The sequence below is a fragment of the Episyrphus balteatus genome, chromosome 1 (genome assembly GCF_945859705.1).
Source record: "Episyrphus balteatus chromosome 1, idEpiBalt1.1, whole genome shotgun sequence".
Lineage (NCBI taxonomy): Eukaryota > Metazoa > Arthropoda > Insecta > Diptera > Syrphidae > Episyrphus > Episyrphus balteatus.
Genome location: NC_079134.1, coordinates 89,799,425 through 89,824,168, shown reverse-complemented (window position 1 = coordinate 89,824,168; position 24,744 = coordinate 89,799,425). Strand labels below are relative to the sequence as shown.

General features: G+C 33.5%; 1 protein-coding gene and 1 long non-coding RNA gene across 3 annotated transcripts in view; both read left to right on the top strand.

Moving 5' to 3' along the window:
• The window catches only part of LOC129907281 (protein MON2 homolog), a 255,003-nt gene that overhangs the window by 69,922 nt on the left and 160,337 nt on the right, over positions 1-24,744 (top strand). The gene's annotated exons all lie outside the window — the stretch shown is intronic.
• On the top strand, positions 15,271-23,434 carry LOC129907545 (uncharacterized). Its single transcript, XR_008771074.1, has 2 exons — positions 15,271-15,520; positions 15,579-23,434. It is a non-coding gene; the product is annotated as an uncharacterized LOC129907545 (long non-coding RNA).

Sequence of the window (24,744 nt, the reverse complement as noted above, 5' to 3'; positions counted from 1 at the left end):
TGACTCGAGCTGTAAAGAGGTTATCAGGAATAAAGAGGTAAGCTTCCGTTGTTATAAAGCCAATCCCACTGAGGAAAACCGGAAAAAGTTCAAACAGGCTAGAAAGGTCAGCAACGCCCATATCCGACGAACCAAATTCCTGCATGATCAAAAATTAAGACAAAAAATACTTCAATGTCCCACAGGGAGTAAAAATTTTTGGTCATTTGCTAAAAACATTAAAAACTCTTCGTCATCTGCGGTTCCAACGTTTGTCTTCAATGACACTCCCTTTGTAAGCTCTGTTGAGAAAGCTAATCTCCTTGCAAAGCAGTTCGCTACCAACTCTACACTGCCAGATAGTGTCATGACTCCTCCAGTACTTGAGTGTGTAAACGGTTCCATGGGACGAATCTTCTTTCGCACTCGTACAGTGGCAAGAGTCCTGAAAGACCTTGACATACACAAATCCGCTGGCCCGGATAGTATCCCTCCCATCGTTCTGAAGAGGTGTTCTTCCACGCAGGCAAAACCACTGCGTAAGCTTTTTCATCTGTCCTACTCTACTGGACTCGTTCCGAGTGGATGGAAAACAGCATTTGTCCAGCCTGTCCCTAAAAAAGGCGAATCCTCCTCACCCTCCAACTATCGACCAATTGCACTCACGTCCCTTCTTTCCAAGGTCATGGAAACGCTGATTAATTTCCAGCTTAAGAAATATCTTGAAGAACGGAAGCTTCTTAATGACCGGCAGTACGGCTTTCGTAGCAATAGGTCCACTGGTGATCTGATGGTATATCTCACCGAACAGTGGAACAAATCTTTGCATCGTTTTGGAGAAAGCAAGATTATTGCGCTTGATATTTCAAAGGCATTTGATAGAGTTTGGCATCAAGCTCTCTTATCGAAAATGCATGCATTCGGTATCGATGATTCTCTTCTTCATTGGATTAGAAATAACCTTTCGGGCCGTTCAATACAAGTCGTATTGGATGGTTTCAAGTCTGAAACCCACAAAATAAACGCTGGTGTGCCCCAGGGCTCCGTTTTGTCTCCGACTCTCTTTCTCATTTTCATTAATGATTTGCTCTCTGAAACTTCTAATCCATTAAATTGTTTCGCAGATGATAGTACCCTCAGCTTTTCATATTCGTTTGAAGATTCACACCCATGTCCTTCGGATGTGGATTTTCAACGACAAAATATGATAAGCTCATTAAATTCTGACCTTGACAGCATTGTTCAATGGGGAATAAGAAATCGTGTAGAATTTAATGCATCAAAAACACAATGCTGCTTACTATCATTAAAACGGAACCTTCCACCCATGCCACTATCAATGAGTGCCACTTGCATAGAGGAAACTGAGAAACTTTCCATTCTCGGTATGAGTGTAACAAACCACACGAACACATATTCGATGTCGCCAAAAACGCTGCGAAATGTTTAGGTTTTCTCCGAAGATGCAAGAAATTCTTCTCATCTTCTGATCTAGCTGTAATCTATAAAGCTTACATTCGACCAAAACTTGAATACAATTGTCACATCTGGGCAGGTGCTCCGATAACGTATTTGAGTTTCTTGGACAGAATACAAAAACGTGCTTTCAAAATGATAGATGATAGATCGATAACTGAGACAATTGCGTCCCTAGACCACCGACGTAATGTGTCATGTCTCTCCTTGTTTTATCGCTATTTTTATAAACAATGTTCAGATGAAATAGCTAGTTGCATTCCTCCCCTGAAAAAATTTAACCGTAATACTCGCGCTTCTAGGAATGCTCATCAGTTTACCCTTGAGCCCAACTTCGGACGTACCGTCAAATACAGAGATTCTTTCTTTAGCCGCACCACACGAATGTGGAATATATTACCCGCCTCTGTTTTTCCCTGCCATTTTGATGTCCAGAGCTTTAAAACTAATGTGCATCGGTTTCTCCTTTTAAATCCCTCCCTATTTTCCTGAAGCTCGCACTGTGTTTAACATATTAAGGGTATTTAACTCCCTTTAGTGCGCGTTAATTATAAAAAAAAAAAAAAAAAAATGTATTTGTTTTTTCAAAACCTACATGTGCTATTTTTGAGATTTTCAAATTTTGAATTTTAAATTTTTAAAAAAACTTAATTTTAAAAATTTTGGCCGCGGATATAAAAGCCAATATTACTTAAAAAATTAAAAAAAAAAATATGCATGTACATATTTGTTTTTTCAAAACCTATAATGTGCTATTTTTTAGATTTTCAAATTTTGAATTTTATATTTTTAAAAAACTTAATTTTAAAAAATTTGGCAGCGGATATACATATAAGCCAATATTACTTAAAAAAAATTTTAAAAATATGCATGAATTTGTTTTTTCAAAACCTACATGTGCTATTTTTTAGATTTTCAAATTTTGAATTTTTAATTTTAAATTAAAAAAAAACTTAATTTCAAAAATATTATTAAAAAAAAAAAACAAAAATATACTAATCCAGTCAAATAAGGGTTTAACCTCGGAATGAATGCTAATAGAAATTTTTTTTTGTTCAATACCTTCGTTTTGGCATTTTATAACATACCTCAAAAGTCTAGAAAAATCTCATGCCCGCAAGTCGCGATTTTGAAGGTCAAAGCGCGAAATGGAGATTTTCAAAATTAGCAAAAATAGACGATGGTATTATATACACATATCGTCGTAAACCCGCTAACTCCACTTTTGGGCAAAATTGAGTTAGGTATGCAGATTGGAAGGTCTAAGGAAGGCGCATCGTCTGATATCAAAATTTTCGTTCAACTCCTCTTGAATCGTTTATTTCAGAAACAGCATAAGTCCATTTTTCCCAAAATTTTTTTTGTTTGAATTTTCTCATTTATTCATATATATAGTTATTCATCTTCTGGAAAAAAAATTAAGTATGTCAGACCCCCCAAAATACGAAAATTGATAGGAAAGGGTTCAAAATATATGAAAAGATTTCACCTGGTGACAACATTTTTGACTAGTAAATACATGACATTTTACCAGTTTTATATTATTTTGGCAGCAATCTTTACACGCACACCCTTTTGTTATACATCTATAAAAAGGTAAGAAATTACTCTATCTACATTTATTTAATTCATTTAAATTGGTGGCAACTTTTTTAAATGTTGAATATATGACATTTTACCAGTTTTAAATTATTTTGGCAGCCATCATGACACTCAAGCTTTAAAATTATATTTCAATGAAGAGGTAAATATTTACTCTGTCTACTGCTATTTTATTCATTAAAATCATAAGCAGGGTTCAAAAGCTATAGCTAGATGAAAACAAAAGTTTACCAACAAAAATTCGTTTTGAGCAGAAACGACATAAGTCCAGCGACTTTAAAGTCTTAAAAACCCGCTAAGACTTGAAAAAAAGTTTATATTTTTAAGGTTTTAATGCGTCTTTAGCTAGATTATAACTCGGCATACTCTAAATTTGAAGTGTTGTGGAGTTTTAACATAAAAAACAGTTTTTTGTTGCTCCTGAAAAGTTAGTGCTCATGGACTTATGCTGTTTCTGAAATAAACGATTCACTTATAAGTCAGCCAAATTGCGTGATGAGTAAAACAGCTAACTCCATTATTCCCAAAGAATTCCTGCTTACTCCATCAAAACTTCTTAAATCAACAGTTATCTCATTCATAAGTAAGAAATAAGAGTACCTACTTTCATAGTATGTAAGAACAACTGCTTTCTTGATTACATGGTTGGCATTCAAATCACCTGAAGTTAACATGAGGCTGAGAGAGGTGATGAAAAAAAACTAATGCAAAAAAGTCCGTCTGAATAAGAACAGCATTATGTACCCAGTTCCATTCTGTATTTGACACTGATACGTGTTAAAATGAACTACACATTATTATTTTATAGTCGGAAATATTTTGATCTTACCTCGAAGGGAATTAGGGTCAATGTGGGTAAATGTAAACAATTTCATGTCTTTTTTTTCTTTCGACTTTAGATTTTTTTATGTTTTCACGGAACAACTTGAATGGTATCTTCAAATGCAAATATGAAATGATGGCAATTCTTCTTTATAAATATAAACAAATATTTCCCAAATTGTTTACATTACTGTCAAATATGGCATGTTTACAAATACCCCACCATGTTTGTGTTTTTTTGCAAATTCGGGGTAAATGTAAACGGTGGTATAAAATTTAGAATTTCCTCTTTATCATATGGATAACAACTTGAAAAACGTTCAAGAAGGTATTTGACAAAAACTTTTTCAAATTCCAATAAAAGTTTTTGTTTTCTTCCTTTGATTCTTTATATAGGCGCCCAATATGCATCCTGAGCAGCTCTGAACGTAATATTTTTTGTTTTTTTACGTCAAAGGCCGATTTTGCAACATCATCCACTGAAAATGATGGTGTTGGCTACTTTAAAATGTGACTCCGCGGCACTTTAGCAGTAGTAATTGACTTAAAATATGTTATTTTTATTAAAACCAATAATTTCACCAAAAATGTATGTTTATATTTACCCCCAGAATACGTTGTTTACATTTACCCATTATGAAAAATATTCTGGGGTAAATGTAAACACATGCAAATCGACATAAATGTCCTGTATTTTAAAATTTGCTTGTATCACATAGAATCTACATCAAAATTAAAAACAAAAAAATATTTGCAAATTATACTGACTTTATTGAATCTGCAAAAATATTTAATTTTTCTGAAAGACTAACGACTTGTTTGGCACTTTAAAAAATTATCTTTCACGGAAAATACGCTCGTCGAATGAATTCTCTCTTGACAGCAATGAGCTTGACGTATAAGTTAAAAGATACATGCGTCCGCGATTTGTACTTATGTATGCATCAAATAGATTTAACTGAAGCTTGTTATGAGCCATGTTTTCATTTACCCCTGTTTACATTGACCCTAACGTTTTTCAATTTTGTTTTTAAAATTTTGATATTGAAAATTAATTTTTCAAAAACTATTTCACAAAACAGCTTTAAACAAGAAAACAGACGAGGATTTTGGATAGCAAAAAGGTACACCACTTTATAGACTTTATAGTAGGTGTAACCGCTGATTTGAAATTTGTTTTTCCAAATTAAGTCAATTTTTTTTAGAAAATTGCCTGTGTTGTCTATTGGGTTGGGAAATACCAACTCACCCCCCCCCCCCCCCCACTCCCATATGAATATTTCCTTGGCACATTCCTCCTGAATTACCCTGTTTTTAAAAGAAAATAAAAAATCTATTGGTATTTGCTTATTATATCACTTGCTAACTTTACTACAAAAAAAACCTTAAAAGTTATGGTAGCGGAACCAAATTTTGCATGAAGGTTTTTATGTCCATTATCATTAAGAATCAAAACAATGCAATGCAAAAAACGTTCCTATCTATGACAAAATGGTAATTTTTGAAAAAAGGGGACATTTTGGAATATGCACTAAAAAACATCCTGGCATAGTCTTGGAATTAATGCTAATAGGCTAATTTTTTGGTTTCTATGTTTGTTTGGGTATTCAAAAGTCTAAAAAATCTCATGTCTGCAAGTGCTAATTTTCCTGGTTTGAAGATAAGGTGAAGATTTTGAAAAATTGAAAAACAACACTTCAGATATTTGTGTCAGATCAACATAAATAAGGTACTTTACTTTTCAGGGATGGTAAAATTGATTTGTTTGTGGGTTTTGTTGGAATCAGCATTGAAAAATACCTTGAAATCATGTATCGATTTTTTAACGATTTAACGATATTTTTATTGAACAGTTATTATATATACAATTTGCTTCAAGCTAGTTATCTAAAAATTTACATTGATTATACATATTAGTAATATGTTGGCACAAAAGGGGCCTAACGTTATTACATTCTATTTTTTAAGCTAAAGGACCATGGGCACTTTTGTATGGACTTTGGGCCCAATTTCAACATTGCTCAACAGTGATGAAACGCATGTCAAATGAAAGGTCTTGGAGTACTTTAATTTATTATAAGGGGGTGAAGTCGAAATCGAGCGCAAAAGTGGTGTTTTGGACCATTTTATAAAATAGTACTCAAAATGAAAAAAAATATATTTAAAAAAAGTGGCAACACTTACTATAAAGTGTTAAACCTTTTTTAAAAGCTAGACATCCCACCTTTAATTCAGTATTAAAATAAAGTTATTTCTATTAATAGTTTTCGAAAAAAATGATTTATAAATAAAAAAATGTAAAAAAATAAGGTAAAATCAAAATATTTAGTTGTAATTTTTTCATCACTCTTGAGCAGTGTTGAAATTGGGCCCAAAATGCCCATGGTCCTTTACAGTAAATTTTCATTGTGTTTGTTTTAAATATTAATTCTGTTGGCAACTTCTTAACTCAGGTTGTTCAGGTCTGGTTGTCATTGTAAAGGTTGGATTAGGGCTTTCAGCCACGATAGTGAGCTGACCCAGGATCAGCGTAGAAGGGGATGTTCTCTTCGTTGTTGGTTGATATCAAATCCTCATCCAAAAGTTCCTTAGCTTCTAAGTACCGCTGGTTAGGATGTCTTGGCTGGTTCATGATTCTTCCTATTATTGGGTTAGGGTGGTTGCTCAGGTTCTGTAGGCATCTTCTGCTTGATTGGATAAGATATTCGAGTTTTATAATTTTGGCTTCTTCATACAGTCTCTTGTTGCTGACGTGTTTCCTGCGTATCTTGCCGTAGTGCATGCATGTACAGATCCTTAAGATCTTCCTCTCCAGTATTGCTAACTTGTTTAGATGGGATTTTGTCACCGTGAACCAGAGGGTCGATTCCCGTTCTGTGATATTTTGAAATGAAAAAAAATATCACAGCTTCACATAGAATCCGATTCTTGTTTTGTGAAAAAAATTTAAAAAATGTCGAAATCTCTTCACATGATAAAATATTTATCACGAACAAATTCTATTGTGAAGAACAACTTTCATGGATTTTAGTGGTTTTAGTCGAAACAAATTATTAAAAAATTGGTTAAGCGGCCCTTAGACAAGACACTGTGCACACTTTTGCGCACATTTGTGTGTACGTACACGTACACTGCACAACAGACGACACACCGATCATGACACCAAAAAATCAAAAAATTTTGATTTTGTCGCTCCGGTGTGCACACAAGTGTGGTGTGTATGGGCCGCTTAAGATTGGCTGGACTTGTTAATGCAAAACTGCAACACCTTACCTAAACTAAATGCCTTTCATCGCTGAAGTACGGTAGAAGCTTCTGCCATTCATCATGCTTGCTCTTACGAAGAGAGCAACGTTCTTCATCCGACGCGTCGTCGGTCGGAACCACACATTGTAAGAAGATTTGAATTCGAAGACAAAAAAAGGGTAGAAACAACAATTAAAAAGCACCTTTTTTGTAAATGTCATTTTTATTAAACCTTACAAATATTTATTACCACAAACATATTTACATACATCTTTAACTGGTAATAATCATCCATCTGTTGCCTAGCAGACGTCCTTTGCACGAGTTTCCATAAGTTTGCATGAGCTTCCAAAATTTTGATGCCGTTTTTCTCTTGCAGATTCCTGGTTTTGCCCACGATATTATAAAAAAAACATGATTGTTGGTCTTGAAAAAGTTGCATATAAATATGTAAATGATAATACTTTCATTTTATCCACGGTCAAAGTTTATTCTTGATAAACAGTAGGTGATGATAGGCCTGATGAGCTGCTTGTACAGGAGAAGCTTTATCTTTTGGCTGAGTCCGTTTCTTTTCCGCATAAGCGGATGAATGCGATGAAAGGCGAAATTGGCTTTTTTCAAAACGGCTGCTGCTTGAGGGTTAAATCGGTTCTTCTCATCGAATTGTATTCCCAGATATTTGACGTTATTTTTTGCTGAAATTTGTGTTCCATCGGGAAGGCTTATCTTGATGTTCCTGCAGTTCCTGGCTGAGCGTATTCTAGGATTTCCTGGGGTGGCTGGTCGTCTAAAGCATATCAGTTCAGATTTGGCTGTGTTGATTTTGAAGGCCCAGCGCTTATAAAACTCGTAAAGTCGTCTTATGTGGGCTTCCACTTTCCATGCGGCTAATATGGGTGACTTCGACTATGCGTAAGTGAGGGAGTCGTCTGCAAACAAGAGATTCTGAGCTAATTCTGGGTGGGGCTGATCGGATGTGTAAATATTGAAGGGGAATGGTCCTAGCTTCGATCCTTGTGCAACTCCGGCCTTGATTGTCCTCATTGTTGATTGGCTGTTTCCTAATTGTACAAAGAACGATCTTGAATGAAGAAAGCTGTAAATAATTTTGATTAGTGAAATTGGAAATCTCAGCTGGAAGAGTTTGTGAATAAGTCCTTGTATCCAGACACTGTCAAATGATTTTTCTATGTCGAGAAAACATCCGACAGTGACTTGGTTTCCGTTTAGGGAGGCGGCAACATCGTGTTGGAGTTTTAGGAGTGGATGAAGTGTAGAGTGTTTTTCCCGGAATCCAAACTGCATATCTGGCACTATGCAATTGCCGCTGCAAAAACATTTCAGCCGCCTAAGTATAAGCTGCTCGAGTATCAATTTCCTTAGCGGTTGTCTATGGTGGTAGAGGTTCTGGATATATAAGGGTTTTTGAAGATTACTGTTTTCTGCAGCTTGAATAATTGCCCCATCGATGTCTCTCTGAAGCCTTGGAACATCCAGCTTGGAATAGTTGATGAATCCTTCTTCTGGTTTGTTTTTTTTGTGAAGATCTGGTGTTGTAGATTTATTGAGAGGATAACTGCTTCGTGGTCTGAGTCACTAGTGAGTGTTGTGCAGACATAGTTTCTTAGTTATGGCAGAATGAATACCATGTTTGAAGTTGCAAGAAAGAAGTCTAGCGTTGATGGTGTTCTCGGGAATGTGGGCTTAGGTTGTGAGATGATGACTAGGGAATATTGATCACTATTATCGTCCAGTCAGTTGACAATAGTATTCCCATCATTGTTGTTTTCGGTATTCATCCATCGCTGATGTCTTGCATTGAAGTCGCCGCCGATGAGTCCATATGTACTTCTGCTGACAGTTTGATTAAGGATTTGAAGATCGTGTCTTATTTCATTCAATCTTGCTCTGCATTTGTTGTAGATGCTGATAACGGTTAGAGATTCGTCCATTGCGAGCTGGATTGTGATGGCAGTGGCTTCGAAGCATTTTAAGCCGGGATTGTCACTTTTCGGGCACAGTAGGAAAATTTATTGTGAAGGTACAGAGCAGTACCTCACTTTCCCTCGCTCTTGTCAGTTCTAAAGGTCTTGTAGTTGGCAAAATCAATGTTGTTCCTCTGTGTTACATTTGTTTCGCTGATTAAGGCAATGTCCGGGTTGTTCTTTTTCAGGAAAAGGTTCTTTTTTCATGGGTTTATAACGAGTTAACGATATAAGCCAATATGCGCAGTTTTTGTAGAGGCATTACGCGCTGCATAAAGGTGGCCAGGGCCACGGACTTCTGTTTTTCGCTTAGATAGGTGTAATTTGGTGTCACGGAGCTACGAGCTTTTTCCATCACCGTAATTAGATCAGATCCAAACAGACGTTTAACCTCCTTCGTTAAGTTTTGGCCTGAGTTCTTTGCTCCATTAGAAGGTGATGGTGTTGCTATTGATGTCTTCTTTGGGTCCTCACTGCTGACTGAATCTGGGAAGTGGATTTCATAAATGGATTAGTTTGGGTTTTTTCTTGAAATTGCTGCAAAACTGATGGCTGGCTTTGTAAAGGTGCAGGCTGACTTGGTGACGAATTCTTGTTGGGCCTTCTTTTGGGTGAGAGCTTTTTTCTCTTCCTGTTTCTTCTTAAGTATTGGGCATCCTCTGTAATTGGCTGGGTGTCCCTCGGCTTTGCAGTTGGCGCACCAAACATCTTGGGTAGAGTTGTCCTTGCGTGGGCACTCTCCTGGAAAATGGCTGTCCTTGCACTTAACGCAGACGTAATTCATTCCGCAGTTCACTGCCACATGTCCAAAGCGCTGGCAGTTCCTACACTGAACTATGTCATTGGCCTTGAAACGCTCCCAGTAAACTTTATGGTTCATGATGGTTGTCTTTGTGTAAAATACTGCAACATCGCACGTCTTGCTAAGTTCTACAACAAAGCTGTTGAATTCTTTGTTGGCGGTCTTTCTTGATCTGTAGGGGGAAACTTTAATGATGGGCAGTCCTTCGATTTTAAGTTCCTCTTCAACTTCTATGGCACTGATGGTGAAGTGGATACCCTTCAGCAGCATCAATATTTTCCTGTCTTCTTTTGGGGTAAACGAGAGATTTTGGATTTTCATAATCTTTCAATAGCCCTTGATCTCATCGTGGTCTTTCCTAGTTGTTGTCCTGATTATGGTCTTTTTCGTGTAGAGGTTCTTCAGGGTAAAACAAAGAAGTTTTCCTTTGGCAAACCTGCGTATTTCTGCAATGTTACCAGAGAAAACTATGATTGGTGGCATGGGATTCTTTTCTGTTGTCTGGCTTGGAACTGCTGCTGGCTTTACTGGAATCGACATAGTTGGTGGATTTGATTTTGATGATGTGGTTGTGGTCGTTGTATCATGTCATGTATCATATGTGCATATAATACCATCGTTTATTTTTGCTAATTTTGAAAATCTCCATTTCGCGCTTTGACCTTCAAAATCGCGACTTGCGGGCATGCGATTTTTCTAGACTTTAGAGGTATGTTATAGAATGCCAAAACGAAGGTGTTGAACAAAAAAAAGTCTATTAGCATTCATTCCGAGGTTAAACCCTTATTTGACTGGATTAGTATATTTTTGTATACAGGGTGTCCCAAAAGTAATGGATCAAACGAAATATGCTGATAGGCCAACTTTAGGGCTCTCAGAATTTGGTAACTTGTTCATCCCAAATCCTTACGGTTTTCGATTTAATGCAGTTTTTGTGAAATTTCGAAAAATCCCGACTTTGCAACAGTATTTTGCTTCCTCCGCTCATAATTGATTTTTGTTTTTTACAATTCTTTCACTAAAACATTGCCTAATAAGAAGAAATAATAAATTAATCAAAATATTTTTTATTTCATACGCCATTTTGCTGCAAACTAATTAACAGTTCCATGTTTTATAAAAACTCAATTTCCTTCTTTTATTTCAGAGCAACACCCTGAAAAAAAATTGTATGGTGTGACCCTGGTTTATTATTTTGAAAACTTGCCGTGTTATTGCAGTTTTCAAAAATGTATAAAAATTTCCAAAGTTGAAATTAGAACGAAAGATATCACAATTTGAATGCAAAAAACAGACGTTTTCAGAGCAAAATAACAAACAAAAATCGAGTCTTTTGTTCAAAAAGAAATAAACAAACAACAGTCGAGAAAATGTGTTTATTTTTCTTTGTTATTTTTCCCTGAAAAGCCCTGTTTTGTTGCTTTTAAATTGTAATATCTTCAGTTCTAACTTCAACTTTGGAAACATTTATACATTTTTGAAAACTGCAATAACACGACAAGTTTTCAAAATAATAAACCAGTGCCACACCATAAAAAATTTTTTCAGGGTGTTGCTCTGAAATAAAAGAAAGAAATTGAGTTTTTATAAAATATGGAACTGTTAATTAATTTGCAGCAAAATGGCTTATGAAATAAAAAATTATTTGATTAATTATTTATTTCTTATTATTAGGCAATGTTTTAGTGAAAGAATTGTAAAAAACAAAAATCAATTATGAGCGGAGGAAGCAAAATACTGTTGCAAAGTCGGGATTTTTCGAAATTTCACAAAAACTGCATTAAATCGAAAACCGTAAGGATTTGGGATGAACAAGTTACCAAATTCTGAGAGCCCTAAAGTTGGCCTATCAGCATATTTCGTTTGATCCATTAGTTTTGGGACACCCTGTATATTATATTTAAGTTTTTTAAAAATTTAAAATTCAAAAATTCAAAATTTGAAAATCTAAAAAATAGCACATGTAGGTTTAAAAAAAAAAAACAATGCATATTTAAAAAAAAAATTTTAAGTAATATTGGCTTTTACATATATCCGCGGCCAAAATTTTTAAAATAAAAATTTTTTAAAATTTAAAATTCAAAATTTTAAAACCTAAAAAATAGCATATGTAGGTTTTGAAAAAAACAAAAACATGCATATTTAAAAAAAAAATTTAAGTAATACTGTCTTTTTTATCCGCGGCCAAACTTTTAAAAATTAGATTTTTTGAAATTTTAAATCACCCATTACAAATTTTAAAAATCTAAAAAAGAGCACATGTAGATCATTCAAAATACTTTATTTATATTTTTTAATAAGCTGCCAAATGACCTAAGCAAAAAATCAAAAAACTAAGAAATAATAGAACATTTAGAGTTTTGAAAAGTAAGTAAGTAAGTACTGTTTCAATTTCATTAAATTATGTCCATTCGTTAGCCCAGGAGAGCTTGCCAAAGTTTTATTTTTACTGTAAAATTTTACACATTACCGAAATAAAAAAAAAAAAAATCGGCACATATTCAAAATCAAAACAACAAAAAATCTCCATTTAAAGAAATCTATTTTTTATTCTTGTTTCTTAGATATCCGCTGCCAAAGATTTTTTTGTCTGTTGTCTGCTACTTTCAGGGTCATCAATTTACACATTCTCGTAGGGGACTTCGAGTGAGTTTACACACCCCATTGCTGACCGATCTTTCTTCATCAGTGCCATTTGAAATTCCCTTTGAAATTCAAAGAATCACCTCATCTGCTGTTTTTAAGAAGAAGAATTTCAATTACTTTTTGTCACATTAAATTATTTTTGTTTCTCTTGTTTTTATGTAAATTATGATTCTAGTTTTTAAAATTTTATATTAATTAACCCTCTGTAGGCACACCTCTTTTTTGTGACGTGATAGGCACACGGCTGCGAATTTGGTTTATACTTTTTCATGTCGCTAGAACTTTTTTCGGTCACAATGTTTTATAGAGAATCAAGTATGAAATTGATGTACAATATTCCGAGGAATTTGAATATTGTATTCACAATTCCGAAAAAAAATATTTTCACTTTTATAAAGAGACTTTTTTGTGACCACTTTTTTGAAAAATCGTAATTTTTTAATTTTTGTCCTGCCAAATTCGCACCCGTGTGCCGACAGAGCGTTAAATATGTATTGTTATTAGAATCTTGTATTGTAAATGATAATAATTTGTACATTAATTTTAGATGCAGCTAAAAGATTCATTCTTGATATATCAAGTCAAATTTTTGAAAAATAAATACAAATACTAATACATTCACAGAGAAGGTACGGAAACGATTCCACCTTCTCCTCATCCATGCAGTTTCTGCAGAAATCGTTTGAATTTGTTGACACCTATTATGACACCTATTATGAGCCGATTTGTAGTCTGCTTAAAGATTTTAAACATTTGGAGCGCTTCAGATTAAATACTGGCCATATCTGTTTCGTAGCTATGCATGTGGTGATATTAGGTCAATACAGCTGGAGGTTTGTTTTATTTGTAAAATTTTGTTTTAGCATTGGTTTACACGTTGCGAAGGGGATATCTATTAGGCTGGGTCACAAATATATGAAGAAATTTTGTTTGCTGATTTTTTTACGGTCACAGTGATTAAAAGATGCCAAACTGTGAATAGAACAATAACATAAAGTTTGGTTATAATCAGACTTTATTTTCCGCCTCCGGTAGCCCAGCCAAGTTCTCTATGAACTTTGATCCTACACCCTTAGAAAACAACTCAGGATTTTCTCGAACCATTCTAACTTTTGTTTCAATAATGTCAAACATTTCAAACTGGTTTTATTTGTTAACATAGTCCAAATCAAGCTCCTCAAAAATTTTCAGCTACGTAGGATTAATAGTTTCTGAGAAAAAGGTCTTAAAAAATCGCAAAAAGAGAAGCTGATTTACTGGCTAACACACTAACTTACATATGATACAAATTATGGCAAACTTCTAGTTTTCATAGAAACTTGTTATGGTCATGGATCTTGAAGTACATACAAAGAAAACAAAAATCGAAAAATTGAAATTTTACATTCAGGGGGCGTGGTAACCGCCCATTTTGTTAGAATTAATATTAATTACACGGTGTAACACTCAAAATATACGCGGGCGGAGACCTATCAGGTTTTGTAGAGCTAGTCGCACTGAATACGAAACGGTATTTGAAAATCCCCTAACACCCCCAAAATCTGGAGTTACGGGCAAAAAACGGTTTTTTGGGCCTTCACCCATTGAAAAAATTCTAGCTTCGACAATTTTTTACCCATTTTCGATTTTCTTATAGTTTCTGATAGAAGATAAATATACCTTTTTAACAATGTATAAAACATGTAACTCGAATAAACCACTTGGAATTTATAAGATGCCAAAGTTCAAAAATTCAATTTTTTTTGTCATTTGCCCAACTTCGGCATCAATTTAAAGTATATGTTTTCAAAACAACATGCTATTTAAAAAATATATTCTAAAACTATATCTATTTCCCAATTGATCGAGGTATTTTTTATGAAAATCACTTCAAAATTGGCTTAGAAAAGCCATTGGCGATTTCAACCCAGATACAGAAATTCGAACTTTTAGGTATAGAACAAAAATGTTGTTTCGGCACGTAGTAGGATAAGTTGGACGCCAGGATTTGATGAATGGTTTTTGTAGAGGAGCTCAATACAAACATTTTTTTTCTTTAGGAGGGGGGTCTATCTCCCCCCGTTTAGGTGGGAGGGGCATTTTTCTAAAAAAAAATTATCAAAATAAAAAAAAATTATTAAAAAACAACGGCAACATTTACAGTAATAAATGATACCATTTCCAAAAGGCAAAATTTTGCATTTGATTCTAATTTTTAAATCAATATAATATTACCAATAGTTTTTGAAATAATCGATTTCAAAGTTAAAAATAGGGGAAAAAAATTTTTTTAAACTCATTTTATACTATTTTTGGCCAGACTGCGAATTTTAGTAAAAAAAATTACTCACACAGAAAACTGCCTCAATTGATTCCTTATCGAACCGTGGGAAAATTGAAAAATTATTTTATCAGATTTTTCTTTTTCCAAAATATTTTTTGTTTTTATTTGTTTTTATTTTTCAATTTTCTCAAAAACTAGAAGACATAGAAACATATAGTTTTCACTGTTCGATAAGGAATTAATTGGGGCAGTTTTCTGTCTAAGTCATTTATTTATTTTTCCCCTATTTTTAACTTTGAAATCGATTATTTCAAAAACTATTGGTAATATTATATTGATTTAAAAATTAGAATCAAATGCACAATTTTACCTTTTGGAAATAGTATCATTTTTTTTTTTTTTTATTTTTTTTTTTTTTAATATCAATTAGAGTTTACAATCTCAAATAGACTAACGAAATTTTTAAAATTATACATAGAATCATTATAATATTAAATCTACACAAAAAAAATAAAATTATATATTTACATTATTTAATTAGTTAAAAAATACAAATTTAACATGTTTTTGAATGAGTTTCTACTCAAATGGAAATTAAAATCTATATTATTTGACACATTATTAATCTCCCTAACACTGCGAGTCATAGGTTCATTAAACGCATAATTTACTCTATGAACGTTTTCGCGGAATAAGGTTCGAATTCTTAGTTCTCTAGAAGGTGCGTAAAGATCTATCAGCGATAACAAATAAGGACAATCAATATGATATGATAAAATATCACTGACAAAATTTATAGCAAACATCTTACGGCGGTTTTCTAATGTCTGTATACCAATAAGCTGGCATCTAACGTTATACGAGGGCATTTCAATGTTCCAGCCTAGTTTGTGTACTACAAATCTTGTAAATTTTTTTTGGACATTTTCTATTCTTGTAATATGAACATTGTAATGAGGATTCCACACTACGCAGCAATATTCCAGGACCGATCTAACATACGCAACATAAAGGGCTTTTAGAGTGTATGGGTCCCTAAGACCAAACGAATTACGAAAAATAAAACCCAACATAGAGTTAGCTTTGTTCACCATGAATTCTGTGTGATGTACAAAGTTTAGCTTGTAATCAAAAATTACTCCAAGGTCTTTTTTAATAGAAACTCTTTCAAGGACATGATTATGCATATTGTAATCGTAAACGATAGGTAACAAACGACGAGTAAACGAAAAACATTGACATTTGGATATGTTTAGGGCTAATTGGTTTATATTGCACCAGTTGATAAGATTTTTAACATCATTTTGGAGAAGCGTACAGTCTGTTAAATTTTTTACACGTCTAAAAAATTTTAAATCGTCCGCAAACATAAGACACGTTGAGTTAGTAAGGACATCAGGAAGGTCATTTATAAAAATAAGGAACAGCATTGGACCTAAATGACTCCCTTGTGGAACGCCGGAAGTTACAGAAAAGGGATGAGAGATAATCGAATCAATTGAAACCATCTGGCTGCGTCCTGTAAGATAAGCTGTCAGCCATTGAAGCATGTTGGAATGAAAACCTATGTTCTCTAATTTTTGCAATAAAATTTTATGATGCACCCTATCAAACGCCTTTGCAAAATCGGTGTAGATAACGTCCACTTGGTAACCCTTTTCTAATGAATTGAGAATACAATTCGTGAAAATGGTTAGGTTAGTGGAAGTTGATCTACCGGATACAAAGCCGTGTTGGTACGGGGATATGGTTTCTTTCAATATAAAATTCAATTTATCGCAAACAATTTTCTCAAATAATTTAGGAATTGAGGACAATTTACTTATGGGTCTGTAGTTTGTGATTTCCTGTTTTGGACCACATTTGTGAATAGGAGTAACGAAGGACGTTTTCCATTCTGGCAAAAATACACCATACTTTAACGAACTATTAAAGACAAAACACAAAACTCTAGATAGAGCGACGGAACATTTTTTTAAAACAATAGGTGGAATTTCATCCGGACCAGAATTAATGTCTTCAGTTAGACCACATAGAGCTAATTCCACATCCGATATGGTAACACTTAAATTACCTATGTTTAGACTATTTAGGGACTGGCAGAAAGAGGTGTTTGTGACATTACTAGAATCGATATAATTTGACTTAAAAAACTTAGCAAAGGCATCGCAAATTGATGGTAGACTTGTTAAAGTCGAACCTAAATATTGCATACTTTTAGGGAATCCATTTTATTTTTTTAAATTTTTAATGAAACTCCAAAAACATTTACTATTGACTCTTAACTTGGATTCCATAGAGTAAACATAGTTTTTATATAAAAATTTATTTAGAACATTGAAATTCTTTTCTAATTCATCATAAATACTGCGCAAATTGGCATCAGAAGAACACTTTCGTAAACATTTGTATGCTTTATTCTTTTTATTATTTAAATTAATTAATCGACCGTTATACCAAGGAGGCTTAGAAGCATTTTTCAATTTAGTTTTAGGAACGAATAGATCGATAGCCGTCTTAAGAGAACTAAGAAAATTGTTGTAAAAATTTGATAATTCACAAGATTGAATAAAAGTTGAAGGCAGTGCTAGATTATTATTTATATAACTCGCAATGTTACTGAAATTAGCTTTGGAAAAATTATATCTATATTGAAATGGCATTTTTGGTTTGAAAAAATTTAGTATTTTAAATTCAAAAATCAAAGCAATGTGATGTAAAGTGTTTGGAAATATTGGAAAAATAGAATTATTTATTATTTCTTTATCTGCAAACAATAAATCGAGTGTTCTATTTAAACTATTTTTACAATTGTTCATTTGAATCAAATTAACAGTTAAAAGCGAATCAATAAATAAAGAATCACACTCATTATTTACATTAAAAGGAACTAGAAAACCTTCATCAGAGTCAAATACCCAATTTAAATTCGGCAAGTTAAAATCACCTACTAAAATGACATGCTGATTATTATTAAGCTTAGAAATATAATAAATACAGTTATTTATATGTTCTTTATACAAATCTATATGGCTCTTTGGCGGAATATAACTTACTATTAGAAAAATATCTTTTTTACAATTTAATGATACCTTGATAATAATTTGATCAATGTCAAAAAATGAATTATTTGATGTTGGCAATGCTAATTCGGTACAGGCATATAAAGAGCGCACAGCAAGCAGCACCCCTCCTCCTCTTTCTAGTCCAGTGGATACAGAACATCTGTCTTTACGAAACACAGAGTATTGATGACTATTAAACATCTCTGCATTGTTGTGATTCTTGGTTAGCCATGTCTCGGTAAAAGCAAAGAAATCAAATTGCTCAGATGATGACGATAGCAGCAATTGTTGCATTTTTGTGCGCATTCCACCAATGTTTTGATAATAACCAAGGAAATTATATGAATCAGAATGAGAAGGCAAATGAGAAGCAGAAGCATTAGTTAAGAGTAATGCATTGTTGCATTGGGAAGTTTCTGTTGATGACGATGACGATGGTGACGGTGGTGGTGATGGCTGAGACGGTGGTGATGGCGGTGGCGGCGGCGACGATAATAGCGGTGGTGTTGAAGGTGTGTATGAAGTAGCAGAAAGAGTCGATCTTAAGAATGGTGTGATGGGAGATAGCGATGATGACGAAGATAATGAAGGTGATGAAGGTGATAATGATGCCGACGATGGTGAAGTTGGTGTTTGGCAAATTATGGCTGATGTAAGAGACTCGGAGGCTCGGGTTCTATGGTTTGCGTTTTCTCTTTCCTGTCCAGAGTTAAAAAATATTTAACTTGAACATGAATGGGCCAGAGCGAAGAGTCCATGACTGTTGATAAATGTTCATGTGACACACTCAATTTAAATGTAACGAATTTAAGTTCAGAAACATTTGCATCCTTTTTTACTAACATAAAACATTTAAATGAATCTGTAGGAATGTTTGTTTTTGAAGATATGAATTTAACAATGTCATCGGGAGTAGTTGTGTTAGCAAAACGAGATAGATGAATCCATTTTATTTTTGGTATAGCACTTAAATCTGTTGACGTATCGGTGCCAATAATTTTCATTTCTCTTTTCTTTTTTGGGGGTTTTTTTTTTACTCACAACAACAAACTCGGCGGTTTTAGAATCATTTTTATTTGAAGGTCCGGGATTATTATTATTTAATGAAGGGTCATTGATTGAGATAAATTCCATTTCTGAATTTTCAGTTAAATTGTTATTGACACCAGGCATATCACTATTTTCGCGATTTAAATCATTGCTATTGTCGATTTGACTTGGTGAAGAGTCAGACATGATTTTTTTCGCTAATTTGCGAGGTGGGGAATTCAACTGAGACACTTTGAAGGAAGAGAACTCTCTTTTGAGATCATTTAAACTCTCGGAAAGGTCATTAAAACTGTTAATAAACTGGGAAAGATTAATACTTTGACAAGAATTACATTTCCAGAATAATCTTTTTTCGGCAATTATACCAAAATCGTTGTCACTTATATCGACACAATTTTTATGAAAAAAAAAACGACCGCAGAAATATTCGCATTGTACGTATTTAACTTCTTTGGATCGTTTTATACTTTGGTCGCACTTAGCGCAAACTTTAGACATGGTGAAGATTTAATCAACCGACCGTGAGAGAAGTTAGTCGAAGACTTTGCCGTTGTTTTTTAATATTTTTTTTTATTTTGATAATTTTTTTTAGAAAAATGCCCCTCCCACCTAAACGAGGGGAGATAGACCCCCCTCTTAAAGAAAAAAAATGTTTGTATTGAGCTCAACTTATCCTACTACGTGCCGAAACAACATTTTTGTTCTATACCTAAAAGTTCGAATTTCTGTATCTGGGTTGAAATCGCCAATGGCTTTTCTAAGCCAATTTTGAAGTGATTTTCATAAAAAATACCTCGATCAATTGGGAAATAGATATAGTTTTAGAATATATTTTTTAAATAGCATGTTGTTTTGAAAACATATACTTTAAATTGATGCCGAAGTTGGGCAAATGACAAAAAAAATTGAACTTTTGAACTTTGACATCTTATTAATTCTAAGTGGTTTAACCGAGTTACATGTTTTATACATTGTTAAAAAGGTATATTTATCTTATATCAGAAACTGTAAAAAAATCGAAAATGGGTAAAAATTTCTCGAAGCTAGAATTTTTTCAATGGGTGAAGGTCCAAAAAACCGTTTTTTGCCCGTAACTTCAGATTTTGGGGGTGTTAGGGGATTTTCAAATAGTGTTTCGTATTCAGTGCGACTAGCTCTACAAAACCTGATAGGTCTCCGCCCACGTATATTTTAAAACCTCATTTTTGTAACACCGTGTTATTAAAAAGAATTCTCTGAATACCCTAGAATCTTAAAACTTGGTAGAATTGTAAAGAAACATATTCAAACTTAAGATTTTCTACCTTGGAGACGTGGTATCCACTTAAAAATAATAAAAAAAAGATATAATGTTTCATAAATTAGTTAACAAGTCTTAGAAAAATGTAGTTTCTTAATTTCCCAAAAACCACAAAACATTTTTGCATCCGGTTTTTTGATTTTGCTTACAAACAAATAAGTGCATTGAATTTTGAAAACTTAAATAGTTCTTAAACATATAAAACTTTAAAAAAAATTAGTTCGCAAATTAAATTTTTTTTTGTTTTCAAAATTTTGAAAATTATATTAACCCCCTTCAATACCATTTTTTTCTTGTCCCGACCTAACCTACAAGCCTTAGCTTGTATAAGAAATGAGATAATAATAAATTAAGCAAAGCATGTGTAGTTTTTAGGCAAAAATCAACTTTTTCAAAAATGAAACCACAATCCGGAGCAACTTAGGCTTAAAATAATGAAATGAAATTTTACTTATAAGCTAACCCAACCATTTAGCCTTTTTAATCGCTTAGCTTTTTTGAAAATCCGAAAATTTGTATTTTGACCCACCCTAACATCTATGTGGACCTTATTTGGTAATAAAGGTATCAATGTTCCACTTTTAACAAGTTTGTCATCTCTACAATTTCTTGAAATGTTCATGAGAAGATGACAGTTAAAGGCAGTTATTGAGTTGGTAGAGACAGAATTAACAGCTGTCCGTAAAGATACGGATATCTGTATTTGATACCACGTTTTCAGCACAGGACTTATTTTATCGCCAAAATTTCCAGGCTTATTCAATATTTCATAACAAAAATAAAATTGAAAAAAAAAACTAAGATTTGAAATAACGGCACTTAAAAGACGCTTTTTTAAGGTTGATCTTTTTTTAATTTTTTTTTTCGAATGCCTATAACGCACAGAATAAATGGCTACGATTTTGTTTTATTATTTTTCTGATAACTGTGACCAGACCGCCCTGTCAACCGTTTTCGAACAATGCTAACAAAGCAAGTCATACGAATACGATCGAACGTAAACATTTTGATGAGTGTTTTAATCGGGGAAGAGTGATAGACATCTATCCCTGAAATGTTGATGTTCGTTTCTTTCAGGGTAACTGTAAGTAGTTGTAGTATCCTGTGGGGTGATAGTTAGTGCGATGAACTGTCACGCAATCCCACCCTGCATCACCTAAAATTAAAAAAAAAAATGCACGACTGGCACGAATTTTCTCTTAGATTTCAAGTTTCTTACATTTTAAGGCTTTTTATATAGAAATCTGGAAAATGTAGGTACTATATACAGTGGCGACAAAATAAATAGCACATGTACCCTAAAATTTCTAAAATGAAAGTTTTTCGCACTTTTTCAACTTAAAAGAGCTGTTTTATTAATGAGGAAGTAAGAACACAAATATATTTGATTTATTAAAAAAGAAATTAAGTACATTGAATTCTTTAACAAAAAATAACAAAATCATTAATACAGCTCAAGTTTTTTAGGACAAAATAAATAGCACACTTCCTAAAAACAAAAACAAATTAACAAACATTTTAACACAGTTAAAAGAAAATAACTAGTATTTGGTTGGGTAACCCTTATTATTTATCACAGCATAAAACCAGCGGTTAATAGACGTAACAAGACTCCGAAATCGTTCAAAAGGTACTGAGTACCAAGCTCGTCGAAATTCCTGCCAAAGTTTGTCCAAATTTGAGGTATCAGAGCTGTTAATCGCTTTTCCCACGTCACTCTACAAGTCCTCAATAGGATTCAGATCTGGGGACTGGCTTGGCAATTCCATAACACCAATTTTTTGAACGGATAGCAATTGTTTCACAGACTTAGTCTTATGTTTTGGATCGTTATCCTGTAGAAATGTCTACTTTAATGGCATTTCCTTCTCAGTAAAAGGTAGAATAGTCTCCCTTAGGATTTCCTTGTACTTAAGGTGGTCCATAATACCCTCTATTCGATGAAATGGCCCCACACCATGCCAAGAAAAACATCCCCAAACAAGAATACTAGCCCCATCATCCTTAACAGCCTATATTTTATACTGCGGGTCACATTTCAACTGCCCCACGCGGGGAATTTCCGTATGGGGCATTTGGAAATGCCCCCTATGGGGCATAAGAGGCATTTCCGATTGGAGGCGAGTTTCTTTTCGTGGTTTGTAAAGTGGTAGTTTTTGCGAAGATTTGTTCTTCTCAAATGTTTACCACTTCTGACAACCCGTTTTGCCGTCGTTAAACTGCATTTCATACCGGTTTTCAGCTTAATTTTTAGCGCGAAGTCATGCTGTTCAGATCATTGCACATCTATCGGCCAATGTTGTGGCTAAGCAACTTCGATTGTAAATGTTGTTTCTATACCCTTGGATATTGCGCGAATAACTGCATACTAAATTTTAACTTGTGTTAATTTTTGTCCCAATGCATCGTTGATTTCGGCCTAATTCAAAGACTTCTTTTATTCTCGCCATTTTTCCCGCGCCTAATGATTTTTTTCGAGCCGTTTTCGTCCTTATAGGTTATAGACAATCAGATTTATTGACAGACACAATTTTGAGTCCAACTGACCCATGCAACTCATCATTTATTAACATTTTTGCTTTTGAGTCTATTCAGATGAGTCAAAAAATATACTTGTTTTTATGAATAGATTTTGTCTAGCTACCGTGTGAAAATTTTTTTTCTCCTAAGCTAAGCGCATAAAGATGTTCTCTCGTTACGTATGTAAAAAGATGTACCATTGCAATAAATACCAAGCCAGGCTAAAAATAAGATGAACTAAAATGTGGACGTATTCAGATGACCGGCAGTGTATGTACAAAGTTTCAGCTTGATACGATAATCGGGAATCGGTCAAAATTGACTTTTAAAATTTTATTACATTGCTAGTTAGTTTGTTCGTTACAAGTGAAGCTAATAAAAGCTTATAAAAAAAAAAACAAATATTGATTGAAAACGTTTTAAAGGGCATGTAATGGACTTTATGCAAAAAAAATTTCTTGACATCACTCGTATCAAATCGTAAATACCCTCATTTTGGGTATATACCAAATGTTTGGGTATTTATCCGGTAAATACCCACCCGATTGGTATGTATCCGAGGCATATAACTAGCTGTAAGGGCCTTAATGCCTATTAAAAAGTTCAATTGAAAAGTTAAAAAGCTCAGCCCGAGAAGGAGATACAGACAGTTAACAAAAAAAAAAAACTCAAAAATCGTTTTTTTTATTCAACGTTTTCTGGAATAAAAACCCGTGAAAGCCTTAGTTCCTTTCTGTTCTTCAAACTTATAAGATTTTTCAACCCCTGTAAGTTCAACACCCAAAATAATTTTTTTTTTCAACTTAGTCTACGCCTAAAGATCCCATTATTCTGTTCTTACAACTGACGATTAATGCTGGATGCTTCTGAAAGTGTTTTATTGGAGTCGGATGACAGTTATTCTTCTGAAAAGAAGAGAAATTCTCTTCTGATTCTGAAATCAGAATCCAGTGTTGTAATTTTATTTCACCGATATTTTACGATATCTCCCTCATCACTTGACGACTATGAAGATGATGAAGAGGGAAATAGCAAACCGTTTATGATTGTAGGAATATTCATAATCATTTTATTAATATTAATATCCATTTTGTGGAACTTTTCAAAAGTTTATTTAATTAAATCTTATATTTTGCAAAACAATAAAAAAAAAAAACAAAAAATGAAGTTTGACAAATTTGACGTTTAAAGGTTTGAATGTGTGAGTGCTTTTGATTCTGGATTCTGATTTCAAAGGCTTCTTTCCAGAAGAAGAACCGGGAATCTTTTTATATGGATGTTTACCAAAACTGAACCTAAGCTGAAAAGTTAAGAAATGATTTTATTTCCTAATTATTTCTTTTCAAAAATAAATTATTTGAAATGAAGAATGAAATGCAAAATGAAGATATGTAAAAAAAGTAAAAGAAAACCAAAAGCAAAATTAACAATTTCTTTGTGCCAAAAAGACAAAAAGCAAAACCACTTTGGGAAAGATTTCGAAATATAACTGTGAGTTAAAACGGTCGCGAGTCCCGCAAAATATGGGGATAAGACAATCAACGGAACGAAGGCCTAATCGGTCACAAATTTAACCCACTTTATGGCCACTCAAACTACGAAATTTCAAATACTAACATTTTCAAAATAAAATATAAAACCAACAAAATACTTATCTATGCAAAGCAGAATCCTTTCTCCTGGTAGGTATACAACAATGTCCTCAACAAATTTCTTTCCTCAAAATGATATCTTCGGACCTCCTCCGAATCTATATTTTCCTCCAAAATTTAACAGACAATACTAGTCCCCAACTATATTTTCTTTATCTCAAACTTTTTCTCCAAAATAACTCGCAAAAATCGAAAATAATTTTTCACTTTAACTTTTTCACCACTATCTCACTTAAAGGTCTCCGTATAGCATTCGTTGCGATAAGATCGTTTATTCTAGTCTGCGGCTTTTCATTTTTCTAGTGCTTTATCTCCCTCTTTCTTTCAAACAGT